Here is a 20706-nt window from a genome sequence, read left to right as displayed (position 1 = left end):
ACCTGTGTCTCTGTCTCTCTCTCTGTGTCTCTCATGAATAAATAAATAAAATCTTTAAACATAAATGAATAAAATAAAATCAATGTCTTTTAAAGCCTTTTCAGCATTAACCAGAGTAAAACAAAAATACATTAAAATAGTAGATGATGCACACTAATATAAAAAACATATTTTAAGCCATATAAGAACTTGAAAATCAAGTCATTTTAAGCAGTAAGATTTACACATTCAATTAATAGAGTATGATGTTGAGCAGTATGAAACTCACTGCTTTCATAAGAAAAGATTGAAAAAATCAAAATGTCTACCCTTATCCAGCTAACTCAACATTAAGGAAATATTTAATAATTTTACATTTATATATGTAATATGTGATCTATTTTTCTGTTTTCTTCTCTTTTTCTGTTTCCCCACACCATCGCTGAATATATACTAAACAAATGGCCATAGAGGGTAGATATTACTGGCTAAGATATTTTAAAGGATGAAAGACTAGAAAATACAGATTTATGATGTGTCTTGAAAATAACAATTTACTAGAGGATTGGATATTTATAGGAACATTCGTTGAATAAAAATTCATTAAATTGCTTAACTGCATTAGGTATTTAATAAGTGTAGGGCAGTAAGCACAAGTTTTCATTATAAGATTCCAATTTCTTGAACTCACTGCCCATGAAGCCTGAGATGGCATGCAAAGGAATATTGATAACTGCTGAAAGTAAACGTAGAATTAAAATAGTCATTTGATAAAGAGAAATATATATCTATTTATGGCTATTTAAACATTTTTATTAAAAGAGAAATTTTAGAGACATTTACTTATGTGTAAAGAACTAAAAATATATAAATATATTTATGTGGTACAGTCTAAATAATACTAATAAATAACAGAAGTAAAACTTGAAAAATATATGAACTTGAAATAAATTCTCCTTGTAAGCCCTGGAAGTATTATTACTATATTTTTAATTTCTTCCAAATTTTGTACATTCTTTCTTACCTTGATGGTTACAAGCCCCACCCTACTAGAATTAATTTCAGAATAATAAAATATAATACTTCTTTACTTCAAATTTTTGTAAATTTTAATATCAAATTTACACATATATTGACTTCAGTGAAATACTTCAGATTTTTTTCTCTAGATTTTTGTTTATTCATTTATTCAACTACCTTTCACTTAATGCCTAGAACTTTTTTTTTTTGTATATTTTTTTATTGGAGTTCGATTTGCCAACATACAGCATAACACCCAGTGCTCATCCATCAAGTGCCCCCCTCAGTGCCTGTCACCGAGTCACCCCGTCCCCCTGCCCACCTCCCTTCCACTACCCCTTGTTCTTTTAAGCACTGTAATTAGAATACAGTTGTGAACAAAACCAGTACCAATGCCCTGATAATATGAAGCTTCCACTCTTATAAAAAAGTTATAAATTATACTATATATATATGACTATCGTAAAAGATGCCTTAGGTATTCTGTGGGAGTATTTAATAAAAGAATCCAAATTAGTCTTTGCCCTGAGGCAGGCACACTTATAAAGGAACAATAGAAGTAAGTAATATCTTTTCAGGCACAGGAATTCCTGTCCAGAGTTTGAAGTAATCATGGCCATTAAAGGAATGAATAAAAGTAGGTCACTCTAGCTAACATATTGTATTAGCCAGCATTCTCCAGAGAAATAGTTCCAAGAGGATACACAGAGAAATACATGAGGAGTGTTATTATAGGAATTGGCTCACATGGTTTTGGTGGCAATGAAGTCCTGAGTCTGCCATCACTACATGCTAGGGAATAAGGAAAACCAGTAGTATAATGCAGTCTGAATCTGAAGGCCTGAGAGTCCATGATGTGTGTACCAGGGTATGATACCCCAAGAACGAGGAGCTCTGATGTCTAGTTGCAAAGCATTGTTGGCTAGATTTTGGATCTGTTGAAATATCAACAGAAACTCAGTGAATTGTTTTATACATTAGAACCCTGACTTATATTTGATAAAGGTGATCATAGCTGAAGGATAAATCATAAGGAACAGGAGTTGATGTGAAAGACCAATTAAGAATATTACAGTAATCCACAGAAAAATATGATGGTCACTTCACAGTGAAGAAGAATATAGTTTCAGAGAGTTAAATGGAGCAGAATATACTGGATTTGTAAAATTGATAAGAAAGGAGAGAAAGGATCAAGAATAATTCTAGGTTTTGGATTAAGGAAATTGGGTAATGGTATAATTTCCTGATTTAGGCAGAACAGAAAAAGCATTATGTTTGCAGGAGAAAATTATGTTAAATAGGAAATGCCTGTGAGATATCTAAAGGTGAATGTTAAAGCAAGCTACATGCCCAGGCCCTGGATAGATATTAGCTGTAGATATAAGTATGATGTATTTTTCATATAGATTATAATTGAGTCAATGAGAGTAGATGCAGAGTGAAAAGAAAAAAAAAGGGTAAGTATAAATCCCAGGAAACCTCTAATAATGAATGTATTGATAAGAAACTAATAAGGGGCACCTGGGTGGCTTAGTTGATTAAGTGTCTGCCTGTAGCTTGGGTTGTGGTCCAGGGTCCTGAGATAGAGCCCCACATCGAGCTTCCTGTTCAGCGGGTGTCTGCTTCTCCCTCTCCCGCTGCCCCTAAGTGTGCTTGCTGTGTCTCTCTAGTGTTCTCTCTCTCTCTCAAATAAATGAAATCTTAAAAAAAAAAAAAAAAGGAGGAACTGACAAAATACTAAGGAGTATCTAAAAAAATAACAGGAAAAATTAAAATGGCATTTTATGGTATTATAAAATCCAAGAAGAAGAATATTTCTAGAGAGAAGCTGGCCCAGTTCTAGGGGGTGTTGGTGTGAGGGCACAGCAGATTACAATTAATGTATATCGATTGCCTTTCTGATATGGAGTTTTTAACAATGTTTGAGGAAAATTGTGGAACAGTTTTCCATTTAGCTTCTCTTGGTATCAGACTAGGAATAGCTAGCTGATTAACATTTGGAAATAGTATGTATAAGAAACTCCACAGGAAAGTTTGCTTTGTTTAGCCTCATTGAGGAACTGTCTACTTAAATCTGGAAAACAGTTACCAAATACTAATACTACATTCATTTTTTTGTTAAATATATATATGAAATATAATGTATATGGTATAATATGTATGATATAATATAAATGATGGTAAAGATTTCCCTGATAATTTAGAATTGTCCTGTCTATACCCGCAAAGAAACATATTGTCTTCATTCATTTTTCAGAGACTGACTTGGTATATTTACCAGTACGGTTTTATTTTCAGTTTGATAGAATCATATAAAAACATCCCGTTATAAAAAATTTTTATAATTAATTTGTAATAAGAATTTTAGGTTCACCCCATTATCAATATCACTCACTGGTATGATACATTTATTACAGTTGGTGAACCTACAGTGATACATCATTATCACCCTGAATTTAATGTTTACCTAAAGATTCTATGAATTTGGACAAATGCATAACAACATATATTTGTCATTATCTTATCATATATAGTATTTTCAATGTCTGAAAATTCCCTATGCTCTGCCTGTTTATTCCTCCCCCCACCACTTCTGACAACCAACCACTGATCTTTGTATTGCCTTCATAGTTGTGTGTTTTCCAAAATATCATATAGTTAGAATCATGAAGTATGTAACTTTCTCAGATTGGCTTCTTTCACTTAGTAATAAGTGTCTTACTTAATCTATGTCTTTTCATGACTTCTTTTTAGCACTGAATAATATTTTATTGGCTGCATGGTACCACGGTTCATTAATCCATTAATCGACTGAAGGGTATCTTGGCTGCTTCCAAGTTTCGGCATTATGGATAAAACTGCTTTACACATCCATTTTGATAAACATCAACATGTTTTATAAACACCAGGTGGACATAAATTTCCAACTCCTTCAGAAAAATTCCAAAGAGCATGATTGCTGGATAAAATGGTAAGAGTATGTTTAGTTTTGTCCTAAACCATCAGATTGTTTTCCAAAATGGATATACCACTTTTTTAAAAAGAATTTTAATTTATTCATGAAAGACAGAGAGAGAGACAGAGAGGCAGAGACAGAGGCAGAAGGAGAAGAAGGCTCCACTCAGGGAGCCCGATTCAGGACTTGATCCTGGGTCTCCAGGATCACGCCTTGGGCTGAAGGCAGCGCTAAACCACTGAGCCACCCACGCTGCCCCAAAATGGATATACAATTTTGCATTCCCACCAGCAGTGTATAAGAATATGGCAGTCAATGTTCTGGATTTTAGCCATGCTAACAGGTGTGTGATGGTATCTCACTGTTTTAATTTGCATTTCCCTGATAACGTGTGATGTTGAGAACCTTCTCTTATGCTTATTTGCCTTCTTTGTATCTTCTTTGCCAAAATATTGTCATATTTTCCCATATTACTAGTTTCCTGAGTTCTTATCATAAATTGATGATGAATTTTCTCAAATGTTTTTTTCTGTACATATTGAGATGATCATATGATTTTTTTCTTTTTTAGTTCCTTGAACTAAAGAATAGAATCTTTAGAAATTTTTTTTTTCAAAAAAATTGAAATTTTTTTTTTCAATTTTATGTATTCATTCATGAGAGACACACAGAGAGAGAGGCAGAGACACAGGCAGAGGGAGAAGCAGGCTCCACGCAGGGAGCAGATGTGGGACTCAATCCCGGGACTCTGGGGTCATGCCCTGAGCCAAAGGCAGACAGACGCTCAATTGCAGAGCCACCCAGGAGTCCCTGGCAAGGTATCTCTTAAGATCTTTGTCCCAATTATTAATCAGGTTGTTGTTTTCCTACTGTTGAGTTTTAAAAGTTATTTGTATGTATTTTTAATAAAAATTCTTTATCAGATATGCCTTTTGCAAATATTTTCTCCAAGGCTGTAGCTTGTCTTAATTCTCTTGATATTGTCTTTCATGGAGCAGAAGTTTTTAATTTTAATGATGTCTATCTTATCAGTTATTTCTTTCATGTATCATGTTTTTGGTATTGGATCTAAAAAGGTATTACCATATCCATGGTCATCTAGATTTTCTCCTATATTATCTTCTAGGAGTTTTAGAATTTCACATTATATAGTTAGGTCTGTGATCCATTTTCAATTAATTTTTCTAAATGGTATATTATTGTTGTCTAGATTTATGTGTCTTCATGCAGATGTCCAATTGCTCCGAAACTCTTAATAGAAAAGACAATCCTTGTTATTGTCTTGGCTCCTTTGTCAAAGAACAGTTGATATTATTTATATGGGTCTGTATCTGGACTGTCTAAACTGTTCTATTTATCTGTGTATTCTTTTGCCAATAGTACGCAGTCTTGATTACTATAGAGTTATGTAAGTCTTGAAGTCAGGTAGTGTCAGTCCTCCAACTTTGTTCTTCAGTATTGTATTGGCTGTTAAGAATCTTTGCATCTCCACATTTACGTAGAATTAATTTGTCCAAAAAAATAAAAATAAATAAATAAAAAGAATTAATTGGTCCATATCCATAAAATAACCTGCTGGGATTTTTATTTAGATTGCATAGAATCCATAGATCAAGTTGCGAAGAATTGACATTTTAATAATATTCAATTCTCCTATCCATGGCTTGGAATATTTTCCCATTTATTTAGTTTTTTTTTTTCATTTTGTTCATAAGACATTTGCAGTTTTATCCCATAGTTCTTATGCATATTCTTAGATATACTTAAATATTTCATTTTTGAGGAGTGTTCATGTAAGTAGAATTCTGTTTTTCATTTTAAATCCACTTGTTCATTGTTCAGATATAGGAAGTCAATTGACATTTTTATTTTAACCTTGTATCCTGCAATTTTGCTATAATCATTTATTAGTTCCAGAAAAGTTTTTTGTTGTTGTTGTTGATTCATTTGGATTTTCTATGTAGATAATCATGTCATCTGTGAACAAAGACAGTATTATGTCTTTCTTCCCACTCTGTATACATTTGTTTACTTTTCTTGTTCTATTGCATTAGCAAGAACTTCCAGTAAGATGTTGAAAAAGGAGTGGTAAGAGGGGACATCCTTGCTTTGTACCAGATTTTAGTAGGAAAGCTTCAAGTTTTTTACCATTAATTATATTGTTAACTGTAGGATTTTTACAAATACTCTTTATCAAGTTGAGAAAATTTTCCCATATTACTAGTTTCCTGAGTTTTTATCATAAATTGATGATGAATTTTCTCAAATGTTTTTTTCTGTACATATTGAGATGATCATATGATTTTTTTCTTTTTTAGTTCCTTGATGTGATGTATTACATTAGTTGTTTTTTTGAATGTTGAACTCATATTGCATACCTAGAATAAATCCTACCTGATTGTATATCCTTTTAAATACTATTTTGGATTCAATTCTCTAATATTTTGTTAAGGGTTTTTGCATATATGTTCACGAAATATACTGGTCTCTATTTTTCTTTACTTGTAATTTATTTGTCTGTTTATGTATTGGGTAATATGGGCCTTGTAGAATGAATTAGGAAGTATTACCTTTACTTCTTTCTTCTGAAAGAGATTATAGAGGGTCAATAAAATTTCTTCCTAGAATTAACCAGTGAATCCAATTGTACAAAATTTTCACAATATGATCCTCAGTTCCAGGTCAAAGGTAGAATTGGGGAGAAGGATCACTAAAATACATTTCCAGTTCAGAGATTCAGTAGCTTTCAAATATCAGGGATCTCAAATATTTATAAAAAGGAAAACACTGGAGATAGGTATAAACAGTCATATAAGGCAGTCATTGTATGCCTTTATCTATCTCTAGCCATTTCTCAACTTTGAAAACCTATTCCAGGAATAAACTAGTAAATACATTTAATATTATGCTTTTCTTAACTTAATATCACATAAACTCTGAAGGAAGTAAACATGTCCCCATTTAAATCATTCTTCCAGAGTCTAGAAGCATAAAGTAGATTAAGAAGGATGATCAAAGTAGTCGAATAAACAAATTACTTAAACCTCCCTTGATATTTGTATTTCCCTAATATAAACTCTAGTCAGTAACCCATTGGGAATTGATTGATAGCCAGTATTAAATTGCGAATTACTCATCTGTAAATTAGATATCCATTTCATCAGTAAATTTGTGTACTAATTTATCTAAATTCACAATCACATGCCTTATTTAGAAATCTTCCTTCTGTAGAAGAGGTTATAATTAGAAGTAGAACATATGATCACATAATTCAAACAACTAAGGGTTATAACCATTTTATTATTTTCCCCATCACAACCAGCTATTACATATTTCTATAAATTTTCCTTCTTTCCTTCTATAAACATATCCACTATCATGTTTTTTCTCTTTAGTCCTTTTTTTATAGGCTTTCATCTTTCACCTAGATGCTTGTAATAATTGCATTAAATACTCCCATTTTCAATATCATACCCACCAAGACACACTAAAGGAATTTTTTTTATATTGCTACAATAAACTGTTATGATGCCTCGTTATACCAAGTGCCAGAAGACAAATGGTTACTTTCTGCCATTCCATGAAAGATCCTTATTCTTGTGTCTAAAATTTATCCATTCTTGCATTTATGGGCATTCGATTGGTTTCTAGGTTTCTGCTATTGCAAACACTTTTAATATCAATAGCTTCAAAAATTTTGGTGTGTGATTATGAATGTCTCTATTGAATGTACATAAATAAGGGATAAGTGACTCAGAGATTGCACATCTTCAACTTTCCAAGATAATGTCTAATTTTCTCCAATGTTTCTAGAAACTTCTACTTTCAAATATCAATATATTACAATCTCCCATTATATTCTGTTTGCCAGTTTTTAGTACTGTGAAACTGTAAATTTCACCAACGTACTGAATACAAAGTTGTATTTCTTATAATATTTTGCATCTCCCCTATTAAAATTAAGTAGAACATTTTAATATGTTTTTATTTTTTTAAAGATTTTATTTGAAAGAGAGAGAGATCATGAGGAGAGGTTGGGTGGGACAGACTCCCCACTTAACAGGAGCCTAATGAGAGGTTTGATCCCAGGACCCTGAGATCATGACCTGATCCAAAGGCTAAAGTTTAACCAACTGAGCCATCCAGGCATCCTTTTTTAAATGGTAATTTCTACTTATATTTAATTCCTATTTTAAAATCTGAGTCTTGCTAGGGTTTCAAAAATCATATGATTAAAGTAATTATCATAGTTTAATCTCACACCATTTGTTTAGATCCCAAGAGAGTTCAACAAAATGAATTCATGTCTACTCTGTGTAATTGATTTCTAAACTATTAGGGATAAGACAAAAGTTACATAATATTTTTATGTTAGCATTTCATTATTTCTTTCTTTATGGTTTTGTATACATATGCCGTGGTATATTTGACCATAAAAATTAGGATTTTAAAAGGCTTCCAAGGATATAACTATGCATTTAATTGATAAGGACTATTATTTATGTTCATGGTTTTAGTATCAGTGTTCTTTCAAACTAAAGAATCATTTTTCAGAAGTCATTAATTTGCATATAAGAACACAAAAGTAGAGTTTTTTTTCGGGAATAAGTATTAAAAGAATTAAAATTCTTTTACTCCACCTGACATAATTACTATGATTTACAAAGAAATCAAGGAAATGGTTCATTCCATCAACCAAGTATATGAAGATTACTGCAACTGATACAATAGTCTAGAAAATACAGGGAAGAAGATCTAAAGGCTGTAGTCTAGACCTGCATCATGGTATCAAGCATATGCAGAGAAAAAGACACAGAAATGTAGGAATATTTGAAAGGGTTACTATTTTTATGTTGTTCAAATTATTCTCTCAAATAAGGCAGCAATTTATGTACTGGTTATATATGCCACAGATTTCGCTTATGAAGTCCTTGAAGCACTGTCTAGACTTTAACAGATTTATGGATCTATACTACTTCACTGTGTGTAATGCTATCAAATCTTACCATTTACTTCAGTTATCTGCTCTCACAATAAAAGACAAAAATCACACTGGTATACACTGATGTAAAATTAGATTATAATACCACATTAATAGAATGCCTCCCTCTAGATTTTAAACTTCATGAAATCAAAGCCCGTGTCTGCTTGTTTATTATTCTGTGTTCAGTGTTTTTCTCAGTTGTGGCCACATATTGAAAAACTTAACATACATTTCCTGAAAAAATAAAAATAAGAATTATTACCTATAACTATATCATACTACATTTATATATGAGAATAAAAATGAAAACATTTTAAAATAAAAATTTTAATTTAAAGCACCTATTGCGTAAATATACTCTGATTTTCTTGCTTTAGAGTAAACAAGATGGCTTTATTAATGGCATAAGCATTTGTGAAGGAAAATGTGAATGAATCCATATTTATCAGTGGGAAGAGAATATTTTTTAAATATCAACCATATCTGGAAATAATTGGTTTGATTTAGTCTTAAATTATTCATCTTGTAAAACAAGATGCAAGCATGCCTCTATAGGCATTATATCTCCAAGAAAATGATGCATCTATTCTAGTTTGCATCTGATCTTTACTTTAGTTCTTCAAATTAAGTCCTTCCAAGAAAAACTAAATAAAAAAGTCTCTTAGGGTTAATGGAATAACCCAAAACACAGACCCAAAGCCATAGCATCTTCAAAGCTATTATTTGCTGAAAACCTGTACTCGTTGCCATGGAAATTATCCTGATAAAATCCATATGTAGAGATAAAATAGCAAAAACAATTTAACTACAAATAGTGTAGAATAATGTATAGAATAAAACTGAAAATTGAATTATGACAAAAATTTAACCAAAGAAAATATTTTTATGTTAATAATGTATTTTTTCTTTTGTTAGTATATGGTGATTATATTATTTTTGCATTAGAAAGAGTTCCAAAAAGTGAATTAAGTTTAGAATGATTTTGTAAGTTGACTGCTGTCTTTCAAAGTTAGAGACTTATAGGAGAAAATGTTCATCACATGATTTATATTTACAGTTTGTTCCAGAGAAATAGATATGAGTATTTTTGGTTAATAGGTAGTCAAGTTGATTTTCAGAAAGTAAAATATGTGTGTAAATTCCAATAGAGTATAGTTTATACTAGTAGGAAATGCTATATACCACAAATTATTTAAGTTCATAGAATTTAACTTACCTCCAACCCCCAGCAAGAAAAAAATAAATACTTTTGATCAAAGGCAAGGGCAAAAGGATAAAAATAGGTTTTGCTGAAGGGAAACATAAGTCTACTCATATCAGTGATCCTTAAACTTTAGCATGCGAAATAATGATATAGGGGATTGTTTAAAACACTGATTTCTGGTCTACCTCCTCATAGCTTCTAACCCTTTAGAATAAGGTTCCTAAATTTGCATTTATAACAAGTTTCTAACTTCTACTGATGATGCAGGGGCCACTTTTAGAGAAACACTGATCTAGATCCTTCCCTGAGGAATGTGTACATATATGTTACATCTTGCTTATGCATTCATTTATCTGTGGGCACTTGAGTTGCTTCTATGCTTCATTTGGCCATTGTGAATAATGCTGCTTGAACATAGGAGTATGAATATTTCATTACCTGCCTTTTAATTATTTTCAGTATGTACCCCAGAGTGGAATTACTGGATCATATGGTAATTCTATTTTTAATTTTTTGATAAAATTGTACTATTTTTGCATAATGGCTATACCATTTTACATTTGCACCGGCAATGCACAAGGGTGAAGTTTATCCACCTCTTTTCCAATATGTGTTCTCTGTTTTCTTGATAAGAACAATCCTAATGGATATGATGTGGCATCTTATTGCAGTTTTCATTTGTATTTCCCTAATTATCAGTGTTGTTGAAAACATACTTATTGACTATGTGTATGCCTTCTTTGGAAACATGTCTCTTCAAATCTTTTGATTATTTTCTAATTGAGTTTTTGTTGTTGTAGTTAAGTTTTCTATTTTCTGGATATTAATCCTTATCTAATAAAAATTTACAAATATTTTCTCCCATTCTGTAGATTACCTTTTTACTCTTTTGATGCACAAATTTTTAATATTTTCATGAACCTCATTTTGTTCATAGTGAAGTGCCTTTGGCATCAAATCCAATAAATCATCCTCAAATCCAGTGCCATGAGGCTTTGTCCCATGTTTCTTCTAAGAGTTCAATTCTTTATAGGTCTTGTATTTAGGTACTTGATCCATTTTGAGTTAATTTTTTATATGGTAATACTAAAGTATTTCTTATTTCTTAAAATACAGATAGCTAAAATTCATGCCTAGTAAATTATTTTAAGGACATATAATTTAATTAATTTTTTTCTGAATCCACACTAGTCACATAAAGAATATTAGTCCAGTCAGTATTATCTCTTATGCCTTGTGTAATAATGAAAAGAGAGAAAGGGTTAAGAAGTATTTCTTCATATAGCACTATATTAGAAATACTTGTAGGCTAGGAAGGATTAGAAGTCCTTTTAAAAGTCTCCTTCAATAGTGAGAGTCACACATTTAGAATATTGACCTGATTGAAGGTCATTGTCAAAACCTATGGTTATTGAGCCAGCAATTGCCAGAAATAACAGGATTTAAATAAATAAGTACATTAACTTATGAGAGGAAAACTAATTTTGGAGTAAGAAATAGATTTGTGGGGATCCCTGGGTGGCGCAGCGGTTTGGCGCCTGCCTTTGGCCCAGGGCGCGATCCTGGAGACCCGGGATCGAATCCCACGTCAGGCTCCCGGTGCATGGAGCCTGCTTCTCCCTCTGCCTGTGTCTCTGCCTCTCTCTCTCTCTCTGTATGACTATCATAAATAAATAATAATAAAAAAATTTAAAAAAAAGAAATAGATTTGTGTATACGAATAAAGATATTTAGGAGAAGAGCACTAGATATAGGAGGACCTATGGGAGGTTGTCCAAATGGATTGAAACATTTAAAAAAACTAAAATATGTGCCCTACTTTTCATAGTTAGTTGTGACTCCTATTCTGAAGAACATGAAAGTTTAGTGGTTATTAAGAATAAGGAATTTAACAGGTATTAAGAATAAGGAATAGCCTTAGCAGATTTTATCTTACTCATGATGAGTAAAAATATATGAAACAAATTGTCACATAAGAAAATAGAAGATTTTCATGTAATTACAAAAAAAAAAAAGGCTTAGCAAAAGTTTGGTGAAGGGTCCAGAAAAACTGGTCTTTCTAAATTTTGTTCAAACCTCTGCTTAAAACTCTTAATTGGTTCCCATTACTCTTCAGGTAAAGGTCCAAATATTTAATACAATTCTGTGCCCTACTTAGCTGGAATGTCTGTCTCTAGGATATTGTTGCTCATTAGTTTCACTTGTTTTCAAATTCTACTCATGAAATATTTTATTTTTTACTGTTCCAAACCCACTCCTGCATAAGACATTTGTACAACGTATGTGAAAAGCAACCTCCTATGAATATCCCCCTTAATTAAGTTGGCTAATTTTCAACTCAAGTGCCATTTTATCAAATAAAAGCCTTGCTTTATTTATCAGATTGCATTAATTTGCATCATACTTTGTCACATTTGTCTGATTCTCCTCTTTAGCGTTTATCATAAGAGTAGGAGGCTATATATTAATATGATTATTGAATTAATGCCTTCTTCCATTATACTTCAAGTTTTGTGAGAGTAGGGACTGTGTCTGATTTTCTTAGTGTATCTCCAGCTCCTAATGGACTAGCCTGTACATGTTAGGGTTTTGTAAATAGTTGCTGAACAAGTGAATCTGAAAAATGCTTATGGTAGATTTCAACATTCTAATAGTTCCACACCTGTTGTATTATAATACCCCTTTCCAATAATAGTCACAAAAAGAGACATTTTATTTTGTGGTTGCACTTTAGAATGTTAATGAAATTATATCATAGATAAATGATATTCCTGGGATTTGGACAACATGATGTAAATGGGTAAGCAAGCAGTGAGTAAACTACCAAGAATAATACACACACACACACACACACACACACACACACACACACACATATATATATATATAATCATGAGAGACACAGAGAGAGGCAGAGACATAGGCATAGAGAGAAGCAGATTCCTTGCAGGGAGCCTGATGTGGGACTCAATCCCAGGACCCTGGGATTATGACCCGAACCATAAGCAGACCCTCAACCACTGAACCACCCAGGTGCCCCAAAGTGATCATTTGTATTGACATTAAAAAGTGTAAATGAAAAGAAAGCTAGGTTAACAGAGAATAAGAATTCTAACACACCATAATAAATTCCACATAAGATTGAAATATTTAACGGTTGACTCTTCTATTACCAGTGCAATGATGGGATGGGGGTAGAGGGAAAGAAAATGGATCTCCTAGACTCACTCATCATTAGATTCATAGATTTTAAAAAATGATGCAAATTACATAAAACATCTGAAATATTTACATGATTTTGGTATGCTTCTTTGGATTAACTTAAAATCAATTCTCGGGATCCCTGGGTGGCGCAGCAGTTTGGCGCCTGCCTTTGGCCCAGGGCGCGATCCTGGAGACCCGGGATCGAATCCCACGTCGGGCTTCCGGTGCATGGAGCCTGCTTCTCCCTCTGCCTGTGTCTCTGCTTCTCTCTCTCACTGTGTGCCTATCATAAATAAATAAAATTAAAAAAAAATTTTAAATCAATTCTCTAGCTATTGGTACAAAAGCCAATAAAAGCTACTGAGAAGATTCAAATAGGAAAAAGGCATTTGCCAAATCCTCTGATACCAAGAGTCATGAACATAATTATGTGCCTGGTTTTCAGCTCTCATCTAACCCCCAGTGAACATTTACTTTGAAGGAATCAGTAATAAATTCAAAGAAAGGACAGAATCCATAGGGTGAGAATAAAAGATCAACATCTGGCTCTAAGTCTTCTCATATGCGTATATCCAAGCAATTACACAGTCTGAGCAACTGAGAATTGAGTTTACAATCTCATTGCAAATTTTAAAGAACTCCATACTTCAGTCCTTTCATTTTTGTGTGACTTAATCTATGTTCATGTTTGAATCTGTCCTCTGAATTCTTCAGAGCTGATTTATTTTTCTAATGTCATATGTGCCTCAGGCAGCATCCAGCTATCAAGTCTCTGCACACCTAGAAGCTAATTGGTGGAACTGCTTTCCATAAAATATTCATAACAGAAACTATTTTTAAAGTTAATTTCAAAACTATTTCTCTTTTCATTTTTATCTCAAATATTGCTACTGAAATTTTATGTGATATCTATCCTTACAGACAAACCCAAAAGGTATTGCAAGTTATGAACTTTCTTTAGAGAAAAGATGGTGTGAATTCACAGTGTCTCACTGTTTTGTATTGCAGCTTGTCTTTATTGAAAGTTGACAGAAACCACTAATCACAGAAGACACTATAAAAACTTATATATTAATTTTTTGAAAGCTCTTTGATGTTTTCAAGTACAATATGTTTTATTTTCTTTAGCCCTTTGGTCTTGAAAAAAAAAACAGAATTTAATACTGGTATACCCAAAATTAGAGTATCTATTTTCTTTAATTTTGTCTTATTTGTATTTTTAGGTAATTATATAATTTTATATATCTAGAAAATTATTTCACAAAGATAACATGGAATTTCAGGGGTCCTAAAGTTCACTACAAATAATTTTTCATTTGAGGAAGCATAGGAAGCTCATACATAAATCCTAGCTCCAAAAGAATTTACTTAACATTTTAGTGCTCAATTATTTTAGGAACAGAATTAGAATAATAATATTTAGAATAATAATACTAACATCATAGTATTAATCATATGATTAAATTGGGAATATATTTAAAATTCCTTCAAAAATTGAAGTTTCAAAAAATACTACCAGTTCTATCTTTAGTTGTTGTTGTAATTATGTTTGTTTTTAATGAATGTAATGATTTTGTCTGGGTCTGTATCAGGATGACTTTACTGCAAATAAGAATCATTATTATGAAAGATCTATTCAAGTTTTAGAGTTCACCTCTCTATATATTAATAAAAATGATTAATAATATTTAATATACATGCATTCTATACATTTGGTGTCCTAAATATTATTTAAAGAGTTATGGACTAGAAAAATTGTAAAGTATGCTATCTTAAAAAAAGTAGAATCTTATTTTCAAAAAAGTAAACAAGGAGAGTAAATATAAGTATGGTGAAGTGTAACTTGTAAAACTAAATATTAATATTGTTCCTAATACGCAGCTATTTAAGTATTGAGCATGGATGTTTTGTGCCACACTAATAAGATAAACTAACAGTGTTTCCTGGATGCTTTCATGCTATTATTTCTTTAAACTTACATAAAGGGACCTATGGACCATAAACAGATTTGCCGAATTATGCTGTATCCAAAGAGACTATGGAACACAAATTAAATATACCAACTCTCTGTAAACCTGATTAACTTAACTAAATATCTTTAATTTATGGGATTATTGGTAGACTAATAATTAGAATCATCCATTTGGTTTTAGATATATAAATTTCACAATTTGAATGGACATATTACTGATAATAATATTGTGTCTCTATTCTGTCATCTTTAGCAATGTTGCAGTGTAGATGAATTCTTATATATGGTGTTGGTGCATGTTAATATTTGAGATTTATTGCTTTAAACATGCAATTTATCTTTGTATCTTATATTTACTCATTTACTTACCATTTTGCCGAACCTAATTATTCTTATGCCTCCTTCAGTCCATGTGAGGTTATTTTTTATTCAACCTGAAGAACTTCTTGTACTATTTTAGTAGTGTTTTGCTACTGGTGACTAATGCTTGTACTTGTCTGTTGAGGGAGAGAAAAAGAGAGAGAGAGAGAGAGAAGGAAAAAAAATGAATATCTTTATTTTGCCTTTAATTTTGAATGATATTTTTTAGCTGGGTATAAAATTCTATTGAAGGTTTCATAAAAGGGTAGGGTGATAAGGGGATGAGGTTCAGTCCAGTTCCTAAATTGAATGCTTTAGGTGAATAAGCAATCAGTGATAGCATTCTCAGTTTAGAGGTTTAAACACTTTCTGACTTGGATCCTTTTATTCCTACCAATATGTTTTTTAATTATTGAGACTATCTCAATTCCAGTGTGTTTTTCTAAATTAATGTGGGGTGTTTGAAGATATCCAAAACCTATAAAATAAGGACATTTGAAGTACTTACTAAACCAAGTGAAGGGACTAAAAACAAAATCAAGTAATTCAGAAATTCGTTTCATTGATGGAAGATGAACTGGAATCTTCATATCAAATGACTGTTCAAGAATCAGAATAATTAATAAAAATTTATTTATTCATGTCATCATTGCAAAATAAAATAAAAGTCTTAAGGCACATACTATTAAGTTTGTTAAAATTAAAAAAAACCAAATTGGTGTTATACCCATTTGCAATACAAAATAAAAGTATACAGTGAAGCAAAAATCTAAAGAAATTAAAGGAGAAAAAAATTTATTTATTTTTAAGAGTTTTATTTATTTATTCATGAGAGACACAGAGAGAGAGAGAGAGAGAGGCAGAGACACAAGCAGAGGGAGAAGCAGGCTCCATGCAGGGAGCCTGATGTGGGACTCAATCCTGGGACTCCAGGATCACACTCAGGGATGAAAGCAGGCACTAAATTGCTGAGCCACCCAGGGATCCCAAGGAGAAAAAAATTTAACCATGATGTTAAGATTCTATATGATGAAATTATTATTTATTGCAGGAACAACTGGAAGTGTATCCATTCAATTGGCCAGAATGATATTACATAGTTAAAATTTTGCCTTTATCTTGAGATTCTGTTCTGTCCTCACATACTGACTGATTCTTGAAGCACAATTTTTCACCTAGAATATCACTTGTAACAACACATTGGAATGGACATGGAAATGCACTCCTTAGATCTTCTTTTAAGGAAATTATTACCCTACTTGTCAGCAAACAGCCTTTAGCTGACCACCAGGATATACCTTTCCTTTTTTTTTCTCTTTTTTTTTTTCTTTTTTAGGATATACCTTTCCTGCAGAGACTCATATATAAAGGTTATGCCAACTGAGCATCTCACCTTCAATGACGAATTGAGGTGGGAACACAAAGGCCTCACTCACTATTTTGGCCCAATGTGAGACTTTTGTGATGGGCTATATGTGCTCCAAATCTCCCCTTATATGACTGATCAAGGCTTTGTTGAGCCTGCATCGCAGTTCAGCTTTTTCCTTTGCCCAGCGCTCTTTATTCCCCATAAACATTCTGTAGGTCAAATTCCATTTTAGTATTTACTTCTAAAAATCATAACTTGTGGGACACAGAACACACTATGACATTATAGAAACCAGAATACAAAAAGAAAGGGACCTTGTAGCCATGCATGCTAGGTAATGCAATTTTCCATGTATTATACCTACATGAAAAAAATGAGGCTATATTTTATTTACTTACATTATGATAAATCTTGGTCATGAACTTTTGGAAGAACAAACAACTTATGTTGGTCTAGTAGTACCACATAAAATTAAATATGCATCATTATTAGATGCTAGTAATTGAAATTTTCAACCTGTTATTCAGATATGTATTAAATTAAAGAAAGATATTTGAATACTAAATAACTGAATAGAGTAAGAACAGCAGAATCTTTGCTTTTAATACACATTGAACCAAGAAGTATCATTTTTTTGTTTGAGGAAGAATTAAAAAAATCTAGCACTAGTAATAAGATCTTACATTTTTAACTAAACTATGGGAAGTGGCTAGAGCATGAGGAACACAGTGCTGGAGATGTCACAGACCAGGGACCTGGAGCAGCACGGAGGTGGTGAATGAATAGCTTTTCAAATCTACAACAAAAATAGCCTCCAACAAAACTATGTTGCAAAAAGTGGGAAAGAAACAATGGAAAGAGTAAAAGAATAGAAGAAGAAGAATTTGTGATGGAAACAGTAGTGGGTTCACATGTAGTGAATGGTAAGGTGGGGTATTTCCTGAAATAGAAGAGATTTACAGGTACTGACAATACTTGGGAACCTGAAGAAAATTGAGATTGTCCAGTGAACTGAAGCATTTATTTTCTTTCCTTTTTTTTTAAAGATTTATTTATTTGAGAGAGAGAGAGAAAGCACAAGCAGGAGGGGCAGAGGGAGAAGGAGAGAGAATTTCAAGCAGACTCTATGCTGAGCTTGTAGCTATGGAGGGGCTCCATTTCACCACCCTGAGACTAGGACCTGAGCTGAAATCAAGAGTCGGATGCTCTACCTACTGCACCACCCAGGCGCCCTGAAGCATTTCTTAATCCTCAAAAAAACGGTACAGAAAAGATGGTACAAAAAGACAATCTTTATCTGATGGTGAGTCTGATGATAGTAAATCGAAGAAGAAAAGAGATGCTTCTGATAAAACAAGAGGCTTTGTTAAATGTCTTGATCCTGAACTAGTAATTGGTGCCACAGATGGCAGTGGAGAATTAATGTTTCTCATGAAAATGAGGAGATTCAGATGAGGTTGACTTGGTGCTAGCAAGAGAGGCATATTTGAAGTGTCCTTAAATTGTAATTGCCTTTTTATGAAAAGAGACTAACCTGGCATTCTTGTCCAGAAGATAAAGCTCAATAATTGTTTGCCTTTGCTATATATACATATATATGTATGTATACATACATATACATATATATATATATAAATCTGCATCTTGGATTTTTATTATTAGTGTGAAGAAATAACATTCTAATGACAATCATGTTTGATATGTTCATTTTGAAGTAGTATTGGGGGAGTTTTGGAGGTTTTTTTGCATATATAGCACTGGTTACTTTGAACAAATAAAAGCTTTCTGTAGTTGCTTCATTTATCAGAAAAAAATGTTTCAGACCATTGTGTATTACTCTCTTGCATTAGAAAACATCTTTTATAAATGTTTGGGTAAATCTTCATAGTTGTTCATCAAATTGTGTTTAATTCCCGTGTTTTTCTTTCTTTATTTGGTTGTGTGTGTGTGTGTGTGTGTGTGTGTGTATAAAAATACATATGTAAATAGTTTTCTTTTCCTTCCTTTTCTATACTTTTCTCTTTCTTTATTTCCTTCTTTTTCTTTCTTTCTTCTTTTCTTTTTTAAACATTCACCAAAACAAAAACAGCATTTTATAACTATGGATAAATCTGTGATTCTGAGATGCTGTCATTTTCAGCAATCTAAGAAATAAATCATCTAAAGTTAAATTGAAGTTTTTCCTGAAGCCTTAGCCTTTCAAATTTTGTAATTAATTGGACAATTTAATTTGGACAATTTAAAAGCAGCTATATCAGGCCCATATCCATATCTATAGTCAATTGTTTTTTTAAAGATTTCATTTATTTCACTTTAGAGAGAGAATGAGAGCACAAGTGGGGAGAAGGGCCAAGGAAGAGGGAGAGAATCTCAAGCAGACTCTGCACTGAGCGTGGAACCCCATGCAGGCCTCAATCTCATGACTCTTGAGGTCATTCATGACCTGAGTCCAAACTGAGTCAGATGCTTAACTGACTGAGCCACCCCGGTGCCCTCATATCTACAGTCATTTAAATAATGCAACTTAATCTGCAAGATCCGTGAAATGAAAATTCTGTCACTACCAACAACCTCCCCACCCAAATGAGAAAACTAGACAAGTTCTGATTTGTTTTAATTGGGTATGCAAAACTTAGTTAAATGGACATTCTTCTAGTGAAACTTCCTTTACAAGAAGTTGAAATCCCTGTGCTATATTGACTAAAAGGTCATGACCATGGCTTATCTAAGACTTCATTCAGGTGAACCTAATCATAATCAGATGGTTAGAAATGTTGCCAATTTAGTACCTGCTAGAATAAATGAGTGAAAAAACTTCTGTAATCTTCTGCATATTTTTTCTTTACCCCAACTCATTCCTTACATGTAGGCTCAATCTTGTCAGGATTTGAGCTACTGGTTAAGCAGGAAAAACATTAACTTTGTAGTAATCAGAAAGTTACTTAACTCTTGTTTGTTTTATTTATTGTAAATGCTGGTAGACAGTGGTCAGTAAATAGCTTTATATTCCTTAAATAAACAAAAATTTTTAAAAATCACTAACCCATGGAGAATTACTGATGATCTACCTCAGCCCTCAGAATTATTATTCCCTGTCTCCCTTTCAGTAAGTAATATCTATAATTATCCTGATTTAACTTATTCTAATTTTCTACAAAATTTTTATGAATACTTGATATTGTCTTATTTAGTTGGTTATTAATATACTTGTTACAGAACATAATCTCAGGACCCTTACATCATATGCATCATCTGTTTTCATATAATTAAAAAAAAGACATTCCTAGCACACAGCCCATCTTCAGCACACTAAAGACAAAGAGATCCAAACGCAGGCCAACAGAAAGCTGAAAAGGAAACATAAATGACAATATACATATTCAAAGATGCTTAGTTTTATTAGTAATTAGGAAAAGTACTTAATTGTAAATAGTAAGTCATGGCAACAACAAGTATTAACAAAAGCATGCATCAGTGTGAATGTTGCAGTCTGGTGATGTGAATATGAATCGATACATCTTATTGGGAAGCAATTGGCATTATCTTGTACGTTGAGTACATTGAAACTGTGCTTAGTCCATGATCCTAAGATCAACCCTTTAGGTATGTAGAGTAAATAAATCTTTGTATATTTGTTATAGGAGAAATGTAAAATCAT

The 20706-nt window shown here is 32.3% G+C and overlaps 1 pseudogene; it reads left to right on the top strand.

The window, feature by feature from the left end:
• LOC121487132 overlaps positions 1–18616 on the top strand; it is a 169538-nt pseudogene extending 150922 nt beyond the window's left edge.
• Positions 18617–20706: the final 2090 nt, after the last annotated feature.

The sequence above is a fragment of the Vulpes lagopus genome, chromosome 3, assembly GCF_018345385.1.
Source record: "Vulpes lagopus strain Blue_001 chromosome 3, ASM1834538v1, whole genome shotgun sequence".
Taxonomy (NCBI): domain Eukaryota; kingdom Metazoa; phylum Chordata; class Mammalia; order Carnivora; family Canidae; genus Vulpes; species Vulpes lagopus.
Note: the sequence above shows the minus strand (reverse complement) of the source record. Positions and strands in the feature narration are given on the sequence as shown.